Source organism: Sus scrofa, chromosome 14 (assembly GCF_054392235.1).
Source record: "Sus scrofa isolate SSC_HxYL_T2T_F1_AM1 chromosome 14, Sscrofa_HxYL_maternal_Yorkshire_Landrace_v2.0, whole genome shotgun sequence".
NCBI classification, from domain to species: Eukaryota; Metazoa; Chordata; class Mammalia; order Artiodactyla; family Suidae; genus Sus; species Sus scrofa.
Genome location: NC_139396.1, coordinates 88,690,586 through 88,714,419, shown reverse-complemented (window position 1 = coordinate 88,714,419; position 23,834 = coordinate 88,690,586). Strand labels below are relative to the sequence as shown.

At 40.5% G+C, this 23,834-nt stretch overlaps 1 protein-coding gene and 1 long non-coding RNA gene across 2 annotated transcripts in view; both read right to left on the bottom strand.

Moving 5' to 3' along the window:
• Nucleotides 1-9,964, bottom strand: part of LOC102165048 (uncharacterized) — a 1,242,341-nt gene extending 1,232,377 nt beyond the window's left edge. Inside the window, exon 1 of the long non-coding RNA XR_014827977.1 lies at nucleotides 9,914-9,964. This is a non-coding gene — a long non-coding RNA (uncharacterized LOC102165048). The remainder of the gene's footprint in view (nucleotides 1-9,913) is intronic.
• Nucleotides 1-23,834, bottom strand: part of ZNF365 (zinc finger protein 365) — an 831,894-nt gene that overhangs the window by 159,287 nt on the left and 648,773 nt on the right. The window lies entirely within an intron of this gene.

The window sequence follows — 23,834 nt, the reverse complement described above, 5'->3', positions numbered from 1 at the left end:
ACTCATGGACTTGGAGAACAGTCTTGTGGTTGCCAAGGGGGAGAGGGAGGGAGTGGGATGGACTGAGAGTTTGTAGTCAGTAGATGCAAACTACTGCATTTGGAGTGGATAGGCATTGAGATCCTGCTGTATAGCACAGGGAACTATATATAGTCACTTATAATGGAACATGATGGAGGGTAGTGTGAGAAAAAGAATGTATATATGTATGGATAAGAATGACTGGGTCACTTTGCTATATAGCATAAATCGACAGAACAGTGTAAGTCAACTATAAGAGAAAAAATAAAAACGCCAAAAAAGGCAACAATGATTATAACTTTAAAAAAATTGTGGTAAAAATCCATAACACTAAATTTACCACCTTAATTGTTTGTGTGTGTGTGTGTGTGTGTGTGTGTGTGTGTGTGTGTGCACTGTATCTATGGTACATGTAAGTTCCCAGACTAGGTGTCAAATCGGAGCTGCGGCTGCTGGCCTATGTGGGATCTGAGCCATGTCTGCGAACTACACCACAGCTCAGGGCAAGGCTGTATCCTTAACCCACTGAGCAAGGCCAGGGATGGAACATACATCCTCGTGGATACTACTTGGGTTCATTACCACTGAGCCACAGTGGGTACTCCGACCTTAACTATTTCAAGTGTATCACTCAACAGTATTAAACATATTCACATTGTGAGGTACCATCTCAAGCCAGTCAGAATGGCCATCATTAATAACAAATAATATTTGTCTACAAATAACATCTGGAGAGGGTGTGGAGAAAAGGGAACCCTCCTACACTACTGGTGGGAGTGTACTCAATACTACTGGTACACACTATTGGTACAACCAGTAGTACACAATGTACACACTATTGGTACAACCACTACGGAAAACAGTATGGAGTTCCTCAGGAAGCTAAAAATAGAATTAGCCTATGATCCATCAATCCCACCCCTGGGCATATATACAGATAAAACTATAATTATTCAAAAAGATACATGTACCCCTATTTTTCATTGCAGCACTATTCACAATAGCCAAGGAAACAACCTCAATGTCCATCAACAGATTAATGGATTAAGACGGGGTACATATATACAATGGAATACTACTCAGCCATATAAAGAATGAAATAATGCCATTTGCAGCAACATGGATGAAACTAGAGATTACCAACCTAAGTAAAGTAAGTCAAAAAATACAAACAAATACCATATGATGTCACTTACATGTGAAATCTAAAATATGGCACAAATGAATCTTATCTACAAAATAGAAAGGACATACAGACATAGAGAACAGACTTGTGCTTGCTAAGGAGGATGAGGGGATGGACTGGGAGTTTGGGGTTAGTAGACGCAAACTATTAGAATGGACATAAAATGAGACCCTACTATGTAGCACAGGGAATTATAACCAATCTCCTGGGATAGACCATGATGGATGATAATATAATCATGATTAGTCATGTGTGTATGACTAAGTCACTTTGCTGTACAGCAGAAATTGGTACAATGTTGTAAATCAACTATAGTTTAAAAGTATATATATATTCACATTGTTGTGCAACAGATCTTCAGAGCTTTTTCATCTTGCAAAACTGACTGTACCCACTGAACAACACCACCCCATTCCCTGTTGCCCCAGCCCCGGGGAACCACTATTCTATTTTTCAGTTTCTATTAATTGACTACATTAGATACCTGTATAAACAGAACAACAAATTTTATGTAAAAATCATGATTAGAAAACAGCAAGTTCCCATGGATAACAAATGGATCCCTCTTTCACTATAAAAGCAATTTTTGAAACTGAGAAGGGGAATTACAGGATCTATGACACTTGATGGATCTAACATCTCTGGTGGCTGTGAAGCAATTAACAAAACACAACCGTGGAAGTTGAGATCCTTATATTTCCTCATAAAATTCACTTCTTGTGCTTAATCTGTTACTCTCAGTAGTGAAGTTTGAGAGTCATCAATATGACAGTACAGCAATATTGCCTCATCAGTCATGATTTACTTAATGTTTTCTGAATTTAGTAATATTTGATTAAAATTTAATGTGAACATATCATATCATGCCATATATATTATTGCATCCATTAATCAGGTAACTATAGTAATGAAATGCCGGAAGGTTGGATGAAAAAGGAGCCAAAGTCTTGATATATGTTTGACATAATTCCGTGAGTGATTAACCAAAAAAGAAAAAAAGTCATTCATACAAAGCTTCATTAATATATATTACTTTTACAATCATCTATGTATCATCAGATATTTTTAACCTTTGTTAAGCTTGATTTTTTAATTTACTTAAAGACACTAAATATTAATAACTATGAAAGATATACATTGTCCCATTGAAACACAAGTTGACAGAATGATTTACAGTTTATTCTAATTTTTTTTGTATAATGATATGTGCTAAAACATCATCTAAGTTATTTAATCAGTTTGTCATGGGGGAACTAGCACATATTTAACACGTAGCTGTGTAAAATACTAATTTAAATATCACATTTCTGTCATTTTCAACTTCCAAGTCATTGACCATAGCCAATAATCAGCATGATGATACATAATTTATGTCTAACACAGGCTGTTTTTTGTGTGCAATAATTCTTTTTCCTATATAACACTGAATTAGTTGTAATTTGTTTAATACTGAGATTTAAGCCAATCAACAAATAAAGGACCAATTGGTGTATAAACACCTGTATCAAGATAGTTTAATTTTGACTCAACAGAGGAGAGTTGATTATAAACACAATTATCCTCCAAGTTGTTCCTTTTTTAAAATCCTGTCAAATTATACCTCATTCATTCATTCATCGTTTTTTGTTTGTGTTTTTTTTTTTAATCACATCTGAGGCATGTGGAAATTCCCAGGCCAGGGATTGAACCCAGGCTACAGCAGTGATCTGGGCCACTGCAGGGACAACACCAGATCCTTAACCCACTGCACCATAAGGGAACGCCATCATCTTTTTTTTTTTTTTTTTCCTTGTCTTTTTTTGCCTTTTCTAGGGCTGCTCCCAAGGTATATGGAGGTTCCCAGGGTAGGGGTCAAATTGGAGCTCGGCTTCAGTCTACGCCAGAGTCACAGCAACAAAGGATCTGAGCCACATCTGCGACCTATACCACAGCTCACGGCAATGCTGGATCCTTAACCCACTGAGCTAGGCCAGGGATTGAACCTGCAACTTCATGGTTCCTAGTCAGATTCGTTAACCACTGAGCCACGACGGGAACTCCTCCATCATCTCTTTTTATTGAGCACTTCTCATGTGAAGCATCAGGCTAGGTTCTGGAATATAAAATAAAATGATATGGTCCCTGGTTCCTAATAGCTTACCATCTAGTGATGAGTGGAAACTTACACAAATGCAAGCAGAGGTGGGCTCCAACAGACAATCTGAACAAAGTGCAGTAGGACACAGAGAAAAGTGTTAGAGGCAGCCTGGGGTGTCTGGGAAGGACTCCCAGGGAGGCAGCTGCCTTATGTGGACACTGGAGGTGTAAATAACTTTCCCAGGTATACATATGGACATGGGAATGTGAGTGAGGGGTGAGGATGGGCGGATTGTAGAAAGCATGAATAGCATGTGCAAAGGCTCAGAGACATGTGCAAGCATTTTCAGGAAGAAGAGAAATTTACAAAACTGCCTTTAAACAGTTAATGTACACTGAAAAGAGAGATGCCAAGGTTGCCTCAGGGGTCTGCATAGGGAACTATGACTTCCTCCCAAGCCTCAAGATGAGACTGCTACTGTTGGACCTACCTCAGCAAGAGTTTTATAAATGGGGACCTATAGGAGAAGAAAACGGGCAGAGGCAACAGGCATGCATCTCACACCGTAACAGATGTGAGGACCTGGACCTAAAGAATTGTAATTCATAGAATACTACCCAGGAGTTCCCTGGTGGCTTAGCGGGTTGAAGACCCAGTTCTGTCACTGCTGTGGCTTGGGTCACAGGAACTTCCATATGCCACAGGTGCAGCCAAAAAACAAGTAAACAACCCCCACCCCTCAAAAAAAAAAACCCATACACACAAAAAAACCCAAAACAAAAACCAAGCAAAACCCCCCAAACAAAAACCAACAATAAACCCTTTCTTAAGAAAAAAACCAAAACAACAAAAACCAATACCCAGAATCTAATGCAAAAAATTTAACTTTCCCCTTCAATCTACAAACAGAGTAATTGTGAATGGAATCAGGGAGCCTAGGACTATGATACACACTGTTGCTAAATTCAACCTTAGTAGGGAATAGACCATAAGAAAATAGAGGTTCAGAAGGGCTTTCAAGAAATCAGACAATTGGACTGTTGGGTAGAATCATTTCTAGGATAGGACAGATTCAGAGTGAGGAAGTAATGGAGAAAAAAGGAAACTGATACCCAGAAGGAAAGATCAAACCGGCCTGCTGTATGTCTCTGATGCTTGACCCTGTCCTTGGGAGTGGGAAGTTGCTCCCAGTTGGATATGAATGCTGTTCATGGATGGGTGAGTCTGGTCCATGGTGAGGTCAAACATCATTTTCAGTGACTTGTTGCAACATTCATGATTAATGTTGATTTATTACTCGATCATTGTGTTATGTAAATAGGCGGCAGTTTTTTTGTGTGTGTCTTGGTGTGATGCTGGTTTAATTGAGTTTGGAGATGGGGGGAGGAGGTGGGAGGTTCCAGGGTTAATACTGTTAGCTTCTTCTTCAGTAGCAAACTCTTCTCATGATGGATGAAACAGCCAAACTGTTAATGGAATTCCATATGGAAAGGAGAGGTTTTATTATTATAGCAATTTTATGACAGTAGCAGAGAAGGATCTATAAACTAAAGAAAGTTAGTTATAAATGTTGTGAGTCAAAAATTGCAACAAAGCATATGCAAATGTGCTGACTCGCTTATTTAGTTAAACACAGACACGCCACATACACAGACATGCAGACACGGACAGACCTACACCCAAAGACATTTCCAACTAGAAGCAAACTTAATAAGCATTTTCCAAATGACTGAAGTTTATGCCCAATAAAAATGAGAAACCCTATATTTATTATAAGATTTCTATACTGAAATAGTGAAAAGAGAATTGTTTCATAAGCAGAAAAATTTAATTAAATCCAAATTGAATCAGTATTCTATTTAAGTATTTGGTTCATTATCAAGAAGTATCTATTGGGGATTTGAAATTCAAAGTGGAAACAACTTTCATATCCCTGAAGAAAACAGTTATCTCTAGGATTTGGTTGGTACTAGAAACTCTAAGTGATGAGAAAAAGAATCTCTGCCCTAAGATTTTAAGATTCTAAATCAATACCTGAGTTTCTGATGACCAAGGAATGTTTACTCCCCATCTCCTTTGCCCTGTGGAGCTGCTTATACAAAAAGTGTGGGAGGTGAGTAAGACAAAGCCTCTTCAATTGTGATCAGATAGCTGTTCACAGAAAGGTCTTCCCAGAGTTTGCCGTATAGAAAGCACAACCCACACATCATCATTATTCATTCTTCCAGCTTAAGAGGCTTGTTTTTCGCAGATGTGCCCTTCCTGTTTGGCATTTGTAACTGTGGACTGTTGTTCAGTTGAAGAAAATGCGTCATCTAAATATGAACTGAGATTTCGAGCTGATTCATGAACACCTTTTGTTAAGCAAAACATAGAAAGGAGTATCATTGCTGAGAGTGCTGTATGCAGCCCAGCAAAATTTTACCAGAGCATACCCCTAGGCACAAATGATGGAATCAAGGGAGACTTTCTCTCAGAAAAAAAGTAAAATATGAGGGATAAGAAATTTCCTAGAGAAGATTAATAGACAACATGCTCGATTTTCCATTTTCTTGTATACACACTCTCTGTTTCTCTTGAAGCTTTTCCCATGGAGAGAGGGGCATTATTTTTAAAGCAAATCCCCAATTCATTCTTTGAAGGCAAATTAACCTTCCTCCTACACTTTGATTCAGACATTTGTTTTAGGGAAGGTTGTAGCTTTGGAGGCAATAGAAGGAGGGGAGTAACTGACTCAGTCAAAATGACAGGAGGGAATCTTGTAATTACAGGGGATATATTCATTCATTTAACATCTATCGAGTGCCTATTGTTAGTTCGGCAGTGTGTGCAATCAGTGTTTGTGGAATTGATCTCTTGCTACTGCCACAGAACTTCAACATTCCTGTGTCAGATGGTTAAAATAAATATGACTCTGGCAAATTTGGTATGGGGATTCAGAGTTCAGGATCTTGTGACTATTAGAAATCATGAAGATGGTAACAACACCTCCAGGAATGTAATGTTTTGATCAGGCTGAACTTGTGCTCAGAGCTGGCCTTTTAGCTATCATCAAAGTGGGATCATTCTAATAAAGAACACATATTTTCTCTCTTCAGTCTTTTGCTGTTCCCACAGTGACTCATCATCATCTAAGTTCACATTTGTATCGCACCAACAGGGAGGAAACAAACACTGCCATTTCATTTTCTAACCAACGTTTTACAGAAATGGCCTTGTGTGGTCAAAGTTCTGGGTCTGCTTCCTAGCTACTTCTCAATTTTGTGCCTTTGGACAAGGCACTTCTTTGAACTTAGTTTCCTCAACTTAAGAGAGAAAAAAGAGATTAATACACATGGAATAAGATAATGATTCTAAGCGTACTTTTAAAACTGTAGAGCCCTGTGAAAATGCACAGTACAATAAGTTTAAAAAGGTTAGCTCAAGGGAGATCCCATTGTGGCTCAGCAGGTTACGAACCTAGCTAGTACATGAGGATGCAGGTTCGATCCCTGGCTTCACTCAGTAGGTTAAGGATCCAGCGTTGCTGTGAGCTGTGATGTAGATTGCAGACCTGGCTCAGATCCCGAGTTTCTGTGGCTGTGTCTGGCAGCTGCAAGTCCAATTCAACCCCTAGCCTGGGAACCCTAAAAATCAGAAAGTAAATAAATAAAGAGGTTAGCTCAAAGCCTTAAATTAAGCCAAAGGCAGGGAAAAACTTTTGTTTAGGTAAATTTTTTGTTAAATTCACCTGAACCCTATCCTCCTTAATTAGAATCTTTTTTTTTTTTGTTGTTGTTGTTGTTGTTGTTTTTTTGTCTTTTGTTTTTGTCTTTCTGTTGTTGTTGTTGTTGCTATCTCTTGGGCCGCTTCCGCGGCATATGGAGGTTCCCAGGCTAGGGGTTGAATCAGAGCTGTAGCCACCGGCCTACGCCAGAGCCACAGCAACTCGGGATCCGAGCCGCGTCTGCAACCTACACCACAGCTCACGGCAACGCCGGATCATTAACCCACTGAGCAAGGGCAGGGATCGAACCTGCAACCTCATGGTTCCTAGTCGGATTCGTTAACCACTGTGCCATGACGGGAACTCCTAATTAGAATCTTTTGGATGCTAAATGCCTAGAAGAAATTAACTATTGGTGAGTACCTGAAAATCTACCTCAAAATGTAGTGGTTATCCCTGTCAAAATGCTAGTATACCTGGGCTGGCTATTAGTCACATCTTAATATAAGTGAGAAGAGATTAAGAAGCTTATTTTAAGAAGGGAAGATGAAGTATGTGAACACTGCGGGTCTGAAGAAGGTTGAACACACTTAGTAGGAGGCTGAGGTGTTGGAAAACATGTCTACATTCTCTTAAACTGTAATTCTGAAGCCTTCAAACCACAAGATTTTAAAAAATAGTTAATTTGGCAAAAAACCCTCCTTGAATGGATGTGAGGCTACTGAGATTTCTTATTTTTCTAACCCAATGTAATTGAGTGTTCATGTGCTTTGCTGATTAATATTTTTATTTCATTTCATTTTATTTTGTGCTTTTTAGGGCTGCACTCACAGCACATGGAGATTCCTAGGCTAGGGGTTTAATCGGTTCTGTAGCTGCCGGCCTACACTAGAGCCACAGCAGCTCCAGATCCGGGCCATGTCTGCGACCCACACCACAGCCTATGGCAACACAGGATCCTTAACCCACTGAGCGAGGCCCGGGATTGAACCTGCAACCTCATGGTTCCAAGTCGGATTCATTTCTGCTGTGCCACAATGGGAACTCCTATTTAATTTTTTTAAGGGCCACACCCATGGCATATGGAGGCTCCCAGGCTCGGGGTCCAGTCAGGGCTATGGCTGCCAGCCTACACCACAGCCATGGCAATGCCAGATCCTTAACCCACTGAGTGAGGCCAGGGATCGAACCTGAGTCCTCATGAATACTATTTGAGTTCGTTAACCACTGAGCCACGACGGGAACTCCCACTGAAGAATATTAATGGGTTTGTTTTGGAGTGGTTTTTCCCAGGCCCTGCTGAGGATGTTATGTAGCATACAGCATATGCAAAAAATCCAAAAACATTTAAATTCTGAAAAACTCCTGGTCCCAATGATTTCATTGAACCTATACAAATATTTTGCATTGCCCAGGTTTCTTCCACAGTATTGTCTAACCCAGCTGAGTCCTTTTACAAGCTTGCCTATTAGCAAAAGAAATAAAACAAACTGCACACAAATTAATGCCCAAGCAGAGATCTAAAGAACACAGGATTAGCTTCAGAATGGCCCCACATTAACTGCTTGCATCTATTTGTTCTCCTGGCCTTTTCATTAGACACCCTCTGATTTCTGGTTTCTCTGCTGCCTGTGTGTTCCAATGCACTGTATTTTACTTTCTAAACGGTGGCTTCCCTCTGGATTCTGTTTCTTTCTGTCACTGTGTCTGACTGGACTGACAGCCTCATGGTGACAATAGCAGCAGAGGGCTTGTGGGCCTCTAGTCCTGATGTACTGAACTGGGAAGTAACTCTCACTGGAGCTGCCTGGCCAGGCAGTGAATCTCCAAACACCACCAGTCTCTATGAAGTAAGTATTCAATGGTTTCAGGCTTTGCTTCCCAAAGTGTGATCCCTGGGCCCCGCCCAAGTGAGCTCCACCTGGGAGTCTGTGAGAATGCAGAATCTCAGGCCCTACCCCAGACCTACTGAAACAGAATCTACATTTCAATCAGATCCCAGGCTCTGTTCACTCACATTAAAGTCTGTGAAGCCCTGTTCTAGACCAATGTCCCCACCATGCCTAGCATGATTACAGGCTGCTCCCTGTGGAAGTTAATTTCTTTTCTTTTCTTTTTTTGTTGTTGTTGTTGTTGTTGCTATTTCTTGGGCCACTCCCGCGGCATATGGAGGTTCCCAGGCTAGGGGTTGAATCGGAGCTGTAGCCACCGGCCTACGCCAGAGCCACAGCAACGCAGGATCCGAGCCACGTCTGCAACCTACACCACAGCTCACGGCAACGCCAGATTGTTAACCCACTGAGCAAGGGCAGGGACCGAACCCGCAACCTCATGGTTCCTAGTCGGATTCGTTAACCACTGCGCCACGACGGGAACTCCTGGAAGTTAATTTCTACTGAGGTTATAAATATTTGAAACTGGAAGCTTAAAGTAAAATAGATTTCTACATTAATTTTTACAAGAAATACTGCCTCACTACCTTTGTCTCAGGATCATCAGGCAAATAAGAATTTTAAGAAAATTCATCTCCTAAGAGTCCTGTTTCCAATATAAACTATTCTTCTGTTCATTTTTGAACAGAACTCTACTTCTCATAACATTATACGCATTTGTAGAAATTGATGAGGGGCAATGATTAGTTTTTAACCTTTTAATATCCAAATCTCCAGCATTTTCATGTATATAAAATGTCCTGGAGGAGTTCCCTTATGGCTCAGTGGGTTAAGGATCCAGCATTGTCACTGCAGTGGCTCAGGTCACTGCTGTGGCCTGGGTTCCACCCCGGCCCTGGAACTTCTGCATGCCATGGAAGTGGCCAAAATAAATAAATACATAAAATGTCCTACTTGTTTTTTTTTTTTTTTTAACAAGGGGCCATACCTGCGGCATATGAAAGTTCCCAGGCCAGGGGTCAAGCCACCACCACTGGAAAAGCAATGCCAAGTAGTTATGTTGTGAGCCACACGGGAAGTCCTGTCCTACCTATTTTTATTTTTTTTAATTTTTTAATTTTTTATTTTTTTTATTTTTTTTTGTCTTTTTGCTATTTCTTGCGCCGCTCCCACGGCATATGGAGGTTCCCAGGCTAGGGGTCGAATCGGAGCTGTAGCCACCGGCCTACGCCAGAGCCACAGCAACGCGGGATCTGAGCCGCGTCTGCAACCTACACCACAGCTCATGGCAACGCCGGATTGTTAACCCACTGAGCAAGGGCAGGGATGGAACCCGAAACCTCATGGTTCCTAGTCGGATTCTTTAACCACTGCACCACGACGGGAACTCCACCTACCTATTTTTAAAAAAAATTTAAAGAGGCATATATAAGTCCCTCTCTCTGCCCTGCTTTATTTATCTATTTATTTTTGGCTGAGCCTGTGGTATGCAGAAGTTCCTGGGCTAAAGGATCCAAACCCAAACCACAGCAGTGACAACTCCAAGTCCTTAACTACTAGGCCACAGGGGAACTCCTCCCCTACTTTCAAATTACAGTTTGCCTAGAGATAATCATAAAGAATTTTAAAATGATTTTTTTGTGTGTGTGTGTTTTTGCCTTTTCTGGGGCCGCTCCTACAGCATATGGAGGTTGCCAGGCTAGGGATTTAATCGGAGCTGTAGCTGCTGGGCTACACCAGAGCCACAGCAACACGGGATCCGAGCTGCGTCTTCAACCTACACCATAGCTCACAGCAACACCGGATCCTTAACCGGCTGAGCAAGGCCAGGGATTGAACCCGCAACCTCATGGTTCCTAGTCAGATTCGTTAACCAGTGAGCCACGACAGGAACTCCAAGAATTTTAAAATAATTATTTTAGAAAATTGACATTCTCCCTGATTTATAAAGCATATTAATAAAAAATACTCTTGTCTTAAAAATAATCAATATATTTTCATACAACTAGTTTTTAAACCCTTAAATTAATATTTTTTTTGGTTGAACCTATGGCATGTGGAAATTTCTAGGCCAGAGATAGAACCCAAGCCATAGCAGTGACAACACCAGATCCTTAACATGCTAGGTCGCCAAGGAAATCTGTAAATTAATATTTTTTTTCCAGCACTTACCACAGATCCTTTTGCTAAATCAAAGGTTGCTGTTCAGGTAGCATATTTTGTAAGCAAAGCACCAAACCCCAATTCCTCAACTGTTCATTATAATTTATGGATACAGTCTTGGGCTTGGTGATATGGAAGAACAAAAATACAAAGCTCCAGTGCTTTCCCTCATGGAAGTATGAATTTACAGCATGTACTAAAATGACTGTGTTATGAAGAGAACATAATAATTGCTGTAAAAGCATAAGCAGACCACAGGGAGACTTTGGAGAAAGCAAAGATCACATCTGATTTGGGAAGTGAGGCACATATAGAAAGATTTTACTAAACATAAACTTTTCCTGCACAAACTCTTGCTTTAAAAAAAAACAAAAACATTTTCTTCCATATTTTAAAAATTGCAGTTGATTTACAATGTTGTGCCAATTTCTGTTGTATAGCAAAGTGACACAGTCACATGTATGTACCTATATACATACATTTTACCTTCCTTATATTATCTTCCAGCATGGTCTGTTCCAAAAGATTGGATAAAGTTCCCTGTGCTATACAATAGGATCTCATTGCCCACGCTTTTTCAATGGAATAATTAGCATCTGCTAACCCCAAACTCCCAGTCCATCCTACCCCCCTCCCCCTCCCCTTCGGCAACCACAAGTCTGTTCTCCATGTCTGCGAGTCTGTTTCTGTTTTGTAGATAGGTTCATTTGTGCCATATTTTAGATTCCAGTTATAAGTGATATCATATGGTGTTTGTCTTTCTCTTTCTGACTTCATATGAGAATCTCTAGTTGCATCCATGTGGCTGCATTTTTTTAAATAGAAATGAATGTTGAACAGAAGCATAAACTTTATAATTGTTTTACTCTCTGAAATAAATGCAAAAACTTGAGTAAAGAAGTGTTACTGACAAAGAACGATCAGGAATCCAGTTTTCTGCCTGGTTACAGGACATGCTCACATGTTCCCCCCACCTCCATATCCCTATATACGCTTCCTTATCTTCTACGACTTTAGACAGTGCTCATCTTTGCTACACCTGTGTGTGTGTGTCTGTGGTACCTAAAATCAGTGTGACTAGGAATTTACATTCCTCACCTAACCTGGTCATCTTTTCACTTTCCACTGATTTTTTTTCCCTTCAATATTTTTTCTTTTCCCCCTTCGTGGGGGGGGGCAAGTTTTAGTTTTTACTTCATGTTAGCACTTCTAATCAAGTTAGAATCAGAAAGGGAGATGAAATTCAAGTCCAGCAGTTTAGCTGCTTATGATATAGCAGCTTTAATAAAAGATTTGGTATAGACTATATTTGCTGTTGTTGTTTTTCTTTTTGGCTGCCATGGCATGTGGAAGTTCCTGGGCCAGGGATCGAACTGGTACCATAGCGGCGACCTGAGCCACAACAGTGACAATGCTGGATCCATAACCTGCTGGGCCACAAGGGAACTCCAGTATAGAAAAAATTTTATTCATCTAATTCATTGAGATTATCCTGGGATTTCAATTAACCCTATCACTGGGCTCTACCTATTCTTACAGATCTTTGGAAGTTTTCGTTTGTGTTTTGGCTGCAGGTGCAGCAGCTTGATGTGGTATCTCAGTTCCCAGACCAGGGATTGAATCCAGGCCCCGGCAGTGAAATTATGGGTATTGGGGCCTAACAACTAGACCACCTGAGAACTCCCAAGGAAGTTTTAGTGGTGGTATATTTTAAAAATTTTACAGAGTTCCCATCGTGGCTCGGCAGAAATGAATCTGCTTAGTACCCATGAGGATGCAGGTTCGATCCCTGGCCTTGCTCAGTGGGTTAAGGATTTGGTGCTGCTTTGAACTGTGGTGTAGGTTGCCAACCTGGCTTGGATCTGGCGCTGATGTGGTTGTAGTGTAGGCCAGCAGCTACGGTTCCAATTTGACCCATAGCCTGGGAACCTCCAAATGCCGCAGGTGTGGCCCTAAAAAGACAGGAAAAAAAAAAAGAACTAAAAATTTGGAATTAAAAAAAAAAAAGAGTCCCCTGGTGGCTCAACAGGTTAGGGATCTACCATTTTTCACTGCTATGGTTTGGGTTTAATCCCTTGCCCCGGAACTTCCATATGCCATGGGCAAGGCCAAAAAGAAAAAAAGAAGAAGCTGTGTAAAATTTTACGGCGCACCCACAGCATATGTAAGTTCCTGGGCTATGTGTCAAATCTATGTGGCAGCTACAGCAGTGCCAGATCCTTTAACTCACTGTGCTGGGCTGGGGATTGAACCTCTACCTCAGCAGCAACCTAAGCCACTGCAGTTGGATTCTTAACCCACTGTGCCACGGAACTCCTACTGTTGGTATTTTTTATTTTATTTTATTTTTAAAAAATTAATTCAATTTATTAAAACCAAAAGAAAAAAGTTCACCCATTTCTCCAACCCCTACCCCTAATCTCCCCATGCCCCACCCCTGCCTCTTGCAACTACCAATCTATTCCCTGCATAAGATAGGTTGGTTTTTTAAGTTTCCACATATAAGAGAGATCATATAGTATTTCTTCCTTTGACTTATTTCACTTACACTTTTTAAAATATTTTTTTTCGGAGTTCCCATCGTGGTGCAGTGGTTAACAAATCCGACTAGGAACCATGAGGTTTCGGGTTCCATCCCTGCCCTTGCTCAGTGGGTTAACGATCGGCGTTGCTGTGAGCTGTGGTGTGGGTTGCAGACGCGGCTTGGGTCCTGAGTTTCTGTGGCTCTGGAGTAGGCCGGTGGCTACAGCTCCGATTTGACCCCTGGCCTGGGAACCTCCATATGCCGCAGGAGTGGCCAAAGATATAGCAAAAAGACCAAAATAAATAAATAAATAAATAAAAAATAAAATAAAATATTTTTTCACTTATTTTCTATAATGAAAAAATAAAAAAAGTTCAACAACCCGCCTATACCATTGATTTTTTTTTTTTTCTTTTTTGTCTTCTACTTTGTGCCTTATCCCTTTCAAAATAACCACTGGAAAAGGAAAGAGAGAGAGGGAGAGAGAGAGAGAAACTATTTTCTGGTTGTTTTATTTCTATGACACCAAAGATCCCCAACACTTGATCTGCCCAATTGCTTTCCTGACCAGTGTGAGCAGTTGGTACACTGAGAATACGCAGTCGTCTGCCATCTGGGGACTCTGTCCTGGCCTCTCTGCTGCATTTGGAAGTCAGAGGTTCCCTGTAGCACAGTGCCAGTGCTGGTCTTCAAAGATGGGGGTTTTGACTTTCAAGAAGGAAGGAGATGAAAAGAAAGGAAGTGAGGGCGTGGGAGGACTCTGAAGACCCACAGGAGGAGGCCAAAGGCCACCGACCTACAACAACTTCAAATGGGGCAATGATGAAAATAAGACTTTTCATCATCGTTCACAGTTACTGCAGACTTATAATATATACTACATGTACCATATAGAGCAACATGTCTTTGCTCGCCAGAAAAGGAATTAAGTTTGTTCACCCTAGTATGGGTCAAGGAATTAGAAAACCTGACTTGGGTTGCCTGGCTGACAACTACTTCCCTGTCTGTCCCTCTTGTTTTGCATGCAAGTGGTGACTCCTGAGGATAATGTATCTAGAAGGTTTTTTAACCCTCTGGCCAAAGCATTCTTCTTAAATCCAGTGCAACACAGGATCACGTTTGACAGTGAAATACGAAAGTCTGGCAAGAGAAGAGAAGCCTAACTCCTTGCCACTGAGGTTGCTCCCAGTTTATCATCGAATTCTTGAATGGCTGGTATTTATGCAAGTGTCTTATTTTTATTACTCATAGAGGAATGGACCCATTAAAATATTTTTTGAGGCTAATCCTAAAATGTAGTTGTTTATATGACACAGGAAAATATATTTATAAAACTGTAAAATAAAATACCTAGGTTATCCCATTTTAAAATACTTTAAATGAAAACAGATATGGGGATGTGGAATTTATATTTCCACAAAACATTAGAAATCCAAAGTCTAAAAACCGTTTAACTAGAAATTGGGGGTCAAAATAAAACAGATTCTTACCAAAACTACAACCTATTTGTTTTTGGCTATGTAGTATAATTACATATTTATACACTTCAGAATCTTGCCTGACAATTGAACATTCAAAGCAGAAGCCCAGAAACCAGACTGGAGCTAATAGAGAGATCCTTTCTCCTTGCAAAATCTTGCTGGGTCAGGCAGTGTGGGAAATTTTACAAGGCTCAGACTCTCTTCTTATTCTAAGGAGAAATAAATGGCTTGAGTGCCCTTGGGCATTCTTTGGGAGGAGTGTGATCATGGACTTTCAAAAATTGTGCTTTTTCACCATGAACTTACTTGTTAATCCTCTTTCAGTCTGTAAATACATGTTTCTGCCTGTTTCCCTGAATAAATGCTGAGCTAAAAAGCTGTTTAAGGCAAGGTGCTTCACTCACATAAGGGAAAGAAAAAGAAAACAAACCAAAACTCTGTGAGGCACTCGGTAAGCATGATGAGGAAGTGGGACTCTTAGGCAAATCACTAAACCTCTCTGCATCTCAGTTTCACCATCCATGAAATGGATATAATAATATTCATCCTTTTACCTCAAAAATAATTCCCTGCTAGAGATTATTTCCATGAGGGACCAAGGGATCTCCCAGGAAAGAAAGGAGGGCTCTTCCATAATAAATGCTTGTGTGTTCACGCTTTCCAAAAACATCCACTGTATTGAGGGCCTTCTCAGGAGAGGGAGAGAGCTAGTCTCTTTTAATCTTTTTTTGGGGGGGGGGTCATTTTAGGCCACACCTGAGGCATATAGAGGTTCCCAGGCTAGGGGTCCAATTGGATTTGTGGGCCTAGCCATAGCCACAGCAACACGGGATCCGAGCTGCATTTGTAATCTACACCACAGCTCACAGTAATACTGGATCTTTAACCCCCTGAGTGGGGCCAGGGATCGAACCTGTGTCCTCATGGATGTTAGTCAGATCTGTTTCCACTGAGCCATGACGGGAATTCCTCTTCTTCTTCTTTTTAAATAGCTGTACCTGTGGCATATGGAAGTTCTCAGGCAAGGGGCTGAATCGAAACTGCAGCTGCAGGCCTACTCCACAGCCATAGCAATGCCAGATCTGAGCTGCATCTGTGACCTATGCCACAGCTTGTGGCAACACAAAATCCTTAGCCCCACTGAGTGAGGCCAGGGATCAAACCTGCATCCTCTGGACAATATGTCGGGTTCTTAACCACTATGTCCTGTTTTAAGCCACAAGAATAACTCCCTCTCTTAATCTTATAAGGGTCCCAGTCCTATCATGGGGACCCTACCCTCATGACATCACCTAAACCTAGTTACCTCCCAAAGGCCCCATCTCCAAATACCATCACACTGGGGATTAGAGCTTCAGCATATTAATTTCAGGAGGACATAAATATTTAGTTCATAATAGGAGAGAAATAGTAGGTGACCCTCAGAGCTAAGAGCTTGTGAGATCTTCTTGGGAACTCCCCAGAATCACTGTGGGTAAACTTTGCAGGGAAGTGCTGGGTAGTACCAAGATAATGAAAGAGTTAAAAGCTGCAGAAATACTGTTCATGCTCTTATGGTGGCTAACTACTACTATAACTGTTACTGCTTCTACTAGTGTCACTGCTATTGCCATTACTCCTGCTACTACCACTGTTAGTATCTCTGCTATCGCTATGCTGCTACTGCTGCTTCTGCCACTGCTATTGACATTACTAATGCTGCTGCTGTACTGTTAGTACCTCTGCTACTAGTGCTGCTATTAGTGCCACTACTGACACTGCTACTGCTGTTACTACTGCTACTACTATTAGTACCCCTTCTACCACCACTGCTGCTACTACTGTTACTACTGTCACTGCTATTGTCATTAATACTACTACTGCTGCTGCTGCTACTATTAGTTCCTATGCTACTACTGCTATTACTGCCACTACTACTGTTGCTCTACTGCTACTACTGCTGCCACCATTACTACTGCTGCTATTATTACTACTACAAATATTACTGTTATTTTCTTTTCTCTTTATACACAGGGAAATTCATTCTCTGCAGCAGTAGTAGGAGTACTGAACTTGAACCACAGCTATGAAAAATAAGACAGACAAAAATCAAAACAATGTGAAATAAACTGACTTCCAGAATTATATCAGATATGCTAGAAATGATATGTCAAGCTCAGTCAGTTATGTCATGGTTGACATTCTTAACAGCAGTCTTTTTAAAAATAGTAAATGATTTATTGTATTTGTTTTTTTTTAAATTTGTATCATTGATTTGTCTGTGCCTATGGTATATAAAAATTCCTGGGCCAGGGATCACACTCCTGTCACAACAGTGACTTAGGCTGCTGCAGTGACACCAGATCCATAACATGCTGAGCCACCACGGAATCCTCCATTTCTCTTAAAAGAGCCAAAACTTAAAAAAAAATTTTTTTTTCTTTTTAGTGCCATACCAGTGGTGTATGGAAGTTCTTGGGCTAGGGGATGAATTGGAGCTGCAGTTGCCAGCCTACACCACAGCCAAAACAATGCAGGATCTGAGCTTCATCTGTGACCTACACTGTAGCTCATGGCAAAGCCAGATCCTTAATCTACTGAGCAAGGCCATGGATTGAACCCACATCCTCATGGATACTAGTAGGGTTCTTAACCTGCTGAGCCACAATGGGAACTCCCTGCCAAAACAATTATTGATTTTTCCTAATAGTCCTTTGTGTGTGTGTGTGTGGGGGGGTATCTTTTTATTGTATCTTTACCAGAAGGTACTTTTTCATCTATGTAAAGAATATTGTTTCAGTCTATTTTTTGGTTTCTGTGTGTCTGATTAGACTTCCATAAAATCTGAAGAGTAAACTGAAATGATCTGACTATGAGATTCTCTTGGTGGGCGTGGCTTGGGTAATTAGAACTCATGCCTCTGCAGACTGAGGAAGAGGTAATGTTGTTCAGAGGTAAAGTCATCTGAGAGACAATGAAAAGGATCCAGAAGTGTGGAAATTTTCATTAACAGACTGATGTGTGGAATTCAGACATTAAAAAGGAGGGAAATCAGTATCTATTTTCCAGATTCCAAATTACAATGATTCCCTCAAAACTACCTCTTTAATTTTAAATGGTTGTACTTTCCACAAACCCATATTTGGTGCAATACCCACTGTAGTTTGGTTGTATGCAGCCAGATGTACTTCTAATTGATATTGTCTGCACTAAGGCATGACCATATTCCTATAGTGCTAAGGACCTTATTATACCATATTGGAACAAAGGATTGGTTCCAGTTGCTTGTCTCTTCCATTGGACAGGAAGCTCTTTGAATCCAAAGATCATTACCACTGCATCCTTGGCATCGTAGCACCTCCTAGCAAAGAGCTGGAGTTATATAAATGTTGGGTATATGCATGTTCACTTAAATATCCTATAATCACAAATATTCTATTGTGTCTCATTGCTCTGAGTGAGTAATATTTAGGAGATAAAATAGATATGGTGATTCACTGAATGTGGGAAGAAAGACAGAGAGAGAGATCAATTGATTTAGGATGACTCCTAAGCATGTGGATTAAACAATTATAAATACCCTGCATGTTATTCACCGAAATAAAAAAAAATGACATGAGCAGTATTGGGGGCAAAAACAATGGGGCTTAATATTCCCATTGGCAAATAAGAAAACTGAGGCTTAGAGAATTAAATATCATGCTTAAGATCAAACAACCAAAAAGTGGCAGAGCTAGGATTTAAACCTAGGCAGCTGCACAACTGTCCTGACATCTTTTATTAAAAATTTCTTGGGAGTTCCCGTTGTGGCACAGTGGTTAATGAATCCGACTAGGAACCGTGAGGCTGCGGGTTCGATCCCTGCCCTTGCTCAGTGGGTTAATGATCCGGCGTTGCTGTGAGCTGTGGTGTAGGTCGCAGATGTGGCTCGGACCCCGCGTTGCTGTGGCTCTGGCGTAGGCCGATGGCTACAGCTCCGATTGGACCCCTAGCCTGGGAACCTCCACATGCTGCGGGAGTGGGCCAAGAAATGGCAAAAAGACAAAAAGACAAAAAAAAAAAAAAAAAAATTTCTTGGAGTTCCTGTCGTGGTCAGTGGTTAACAAACCTGACTAGCAAGCATGAGGATGCAGGTTCGACCCCTGACCTCACTTAGTGGGTTAAGGATCTGGCATTGCCTTGAGCTGTGGTGGAGGTTGCAGATGTGGCTTGGATCCTGCGTTGCTGTGGCTGTGGTGTTGGAGTGCGGCTAAAGCTCCAACTGGATCCCTGGCCTGGGAACCTCCATATGCCAAGGGTGAGGCCCTAAAAAGAAAAAAGACAGAAAAAAGAAAATCAAAAAACCTTTTCTTAAGCTTAGGCCCTGCATACCTGCCTGGGAGGAATCATGCATTTCGGCCAAGTCAGAATGAGGGGGGGAGACCAAAATGTCTGCCTTCTAACACTGTGAGCATCTGTGAACACAAGTAGAAGACATGATCAGGACACATCTAGGCATACCGATATTTTTAGTGTTAGAGCATTTATTTATTTATTTATTTATGGTCTTTTTAGGACCACACCCATGGCATATGGAGGGTCCCAGGCTAGGGGTCCAATTGGAGCTGCAGCCACCAGCCTACACCACAGCCACAGCAATGCAGAATCTGAGCCGTGTCTGCAACCTACACCACAGCTCTTGGCAATGCGGGAATGGATCCTTAATGCACTGAGCAAGGCCAGGGATTGAACCTGCATCCTCATGGATGCTAGTCAGATTCCTTTCTGTTGAGCCAGGATGGGAACTCCAAGTGTTAGAGCTTTTAAAACATCATCAACTTTTCTTTCCAAGAAAACATATCGAGAAATTATTCCTCAATATCTATGTGAAGAAAGCTATGTAGGAGTTCCCGTTGTGGCTCAGTGGTAACGAACCTGACTAGTATTCATGAGAACACGGGTTCCATCCCTGACCTTGCTCAGTGGGTTAAGGATCTGGTGTTGCCATGAGCTGTGGTGTAGGTCACAGACATGGCTTGGATCCCCCACTGCTGTTCTATGGCATAGGACAGCAGCTAGAGCTCCAATTCCACCCCTAGCCCAGGAACTTCCATAGGCCACTGCTGCGGCCCTAAAAAGCAAAATAAAATAAACAAACACATACAGAAAGAAAGAAAGGAAGCTATGTATCTCATAAGCCAAGAATTTATAAGTGCTCACACAGCTTCCCAAACTAAAGGCAACCTAAAGAATTCTATCAGCAACATCCATCATTTTATTGTTTTTATCTGTAAACTAAAACTATTGCTTAATATTAGTTTTTAACTTGAATACGTTTAAAATCTTCAGAACAATGTCTGACACATGGTAGGAAACTTATAAATTTAACTATTATTGATGAGGGTTTTTATTCTAATACTCCACAACAATTTATTGAATATCTACTTTGTCTCAAGCATGAAAATCCTGTGCTTAAAAACAGGCTTTTTAGGAAAATAAATGTTCAAAATAATCATTTTAAAAACTGATGGTATGGAAAGGATTATTTATTTTTATATTTTGGCTGTGCCTGTGGCATGTGGAAATTCCTAGGCCAGGAATTCAACCTGAGCCACAGCAGCTATCAGAGCCACTGCAGTGATAATACTAGGTTCTTAACCTGCTGCACCACTAGGAAACTCCCAGGATTTTAAAAATTATTAGCATTAGATTGAAAAAATGTTTTTTTAATCTGGTTTAAGGTAAAATTTCTTTCATTAGAAATCAGGGAGTTCCGTCGTGGCACAGTGGTTAACGAATCCGACTAGGAACCATGAGGTTGCAGGTTCAATCCCTGCTCTTGCTCAGTGGGTTAATGATCCAGCGTTGCTGTGAGCTGTGGTGTAGGTCGTAGACGTGGCTCGGATCCCGCGTTGCTGTGGCTCTGGTGTAGGCTGGTGACTACAGCTCCGATTTGACCCCTAGCCTGGGAACTTCCATATGCCGCGGGAGCGGTCCAAGAAATGGCAAAAAGACAAAAAAAAAAAAAAAAAAAAAGAAATCAAAATTTCAGTCATAAGCCAATCACATACTGTAACTGAATAAAGTTTACTTCAAATTTATATGTAACAATGTATACTTCTTTAACTGGCTCTGAAACACATATTTGTTTAAACAATCAAAAACTTTACAAAATCTTGTATTTAAGATATCAGTTTTTAATATCCTTGCATTAAAATGAACATGATTACTTTTTAATATTACTGGAAAGCACCCTATCCCCAATTGTAAAGATATATTTCTTGTGTGATTTTATTATATGCTTAATAATAGTACCTGTGAGCTCAGATTTCTTTTGAATAAAATTGATTGGAAACAATATCTGCCCTAAAGCATCTTTAATGTCATTATAGATGGGTAGGAGTAAATTAAGCGGTATTTAGGCACCAAAGTCTTTAATTTCATTGCATTCGAGTAGGAGTTAGACATTATGAGGTCCAATTAAAAAAGTCGCTAATGTTTTTACATCTGAGTAGGAGTAAATTAAACAAAATCACTCCTGAGCTGCTAATATCATTTTAATTGAATGTCATTCAGTTTCTAACTGCTGTTACAACACTACTGATAATGAGCTGTTTCTACAAAGCATCTGAGACTCTAGGACTGTGGCTGCCGAAAATAAAGTTACAGGTTAGGAGATGACAAGGCAAGCACTGGGATGTGGAAAGAGAAGCCAGCAAAATGATGACAGAGGTCTGATGGCATGACATCCATGTACTAAAACTATTGGATCAAGGAACCTGAAAACTTGCTGGCTGCAAGTTGAATTGTTATTCCTGGAAGCCATCATTGGGACATCTTCCCTGAAATAAGATTTGTAGACTCTGAAAGCTAAAGCACTAATCCCATTTATTTAGCCACTATGAATTATTCATAGAGTTTGATTCAATGGAAAATTTGTATTTAAAACAATAGTTAAGAAAGACATTCTAAAGAAATAGAGTAGTAACTTTAAAATAGTCAAAGAAATACAAACCTTACAGTTTCTTTTGTAGGTTGTTATTATTTGAGACTTTGATTTTAACAGTTGGAGGAGGAAAAATTTTTAAAGGAAATCCAGTTTGATATATACAAAGCTATTATTTATATTTAGATTTACAAAGTGTTGACTGGCAAAGCAGAAGATTTATGAACACAAACTGCTATTACTCCTCTAAATTTTTAAAAAATTATCAAAGAATGTTTACATACATTGTATATTTATATAGCTTTATATATTTACATATAGTTGAGTCAAAGGCTTATAGCATAAAACTCCTATTCTTTATCCCTCCCCATTCAAAATAATGATTTTCAGTCGGTTAGCTGTTTCTTTTGCCATTTTCCTCCAAACTCCTAAATATTAATCTTGCACTCTTATTTCTTCTTTTGTGTTCGAATGAAAGATTCTTTAAATTCTATAGTGCTTTACAATTTTCAAAAGTTTCATATACATGATTTCATATAATCCCAAAAAAACCCCCTTACTGCCCCTCCCACCTATCTATTGCCCTTCTCCCCTTCGCTCTCTCCATTGGTAACCATTAGTTTGTTCTCTATATCTGTTGAGTCTGTTTTTTCATTTTATTTGCTATGTACAGTACCAAATATGTACTATGTACAACATCAAATACTAGTTGTGTTGGAAGATTTCACATTAAGTGATATCACACAATATTTGCCTTTGGCCTTTTTTTTTTTTTTTTTTTTTTTTTGGTCTTGTATTTTTTGTTTGTTTGTTTTGCTTTTTAGGGCTGCACCTGCGGCATGTGGAAGTTCCCAGGTTAGGGGTCGAATGAGAGCTACAGCTGCAGAGCTACAGCTGCAGGCCTACACCACAGCCACAGCAACCCAGGATGTGAGCTGCGTCTGTGACCTACTCCACATCCTAACCCTAACCCTAAGCCTAATGCAGGATCCTTAACCCACTGAGCAAGGCCAGGGATCGAACACACATCCTCATGGATCCTAGTCAGGTTCATTAATGGCTGAGCCACGAAGGGAACTCCTGACTTACTTTACTTAGCATGATACTCTAAGTCCATTCATGTTGCTGCAAGTGGCAAAATTTCACTCTTTTTTTATGTTGCGTAGTGTTAGCTATTGTGTGTATGTGAATATCTATCTATCTATCTATCTATCTATCTATCTCACAGCTTTTTCAACTCATCTGTTTATGGACACTGAGATTGCTTCCATGACTTGGCTATTGTAAATAGTGCTGCCTATGAGCATTGGGATGCATTATCTTTTTGCATTAGTATTTTTGATTTTCAGATATGTACCAAGAGTGGAATTGCTAGTTTTATTTTTATTTTTTTGAGAAACAACCACACTCTTTTCTACAGGGGCTGCTACCAAAAATGTATGACAAAGATTCTCTTTTCTCCACATCCTCACCAATATTTGTTATTTGTGTTTTTTTAATTAATAAGCAATTTTTTTTTAAGCCATGGTATGCAGCAGCTTGATGTGGGAATCCCAGTTTACTGACCAAGGGTTGAACCCAGGCCACAGTGGTGAAAGCACCAAGTCCTAACCACCAGACCACCAGGGAACTCTCTATTTGTGTTCTTGTTGATGATAGTCATTCTGACTTGTGTGAGGTTATATCTCATTGTGGGTTTTTTTTTTTTTGTCATTTCTTAGGCCGCTTCTGCGGCACATGGAGGTTCCCAGGCTAGGGGTCGAATCGGAGCCATAGCCACCAGCCTACACCACAGCCACAGCAACACCAGATCCGAGCCGCGTCTGCAACCTACACCACAGCTCACGGCAACGCCGGATCCTTAACCCACTGAGCAGGGC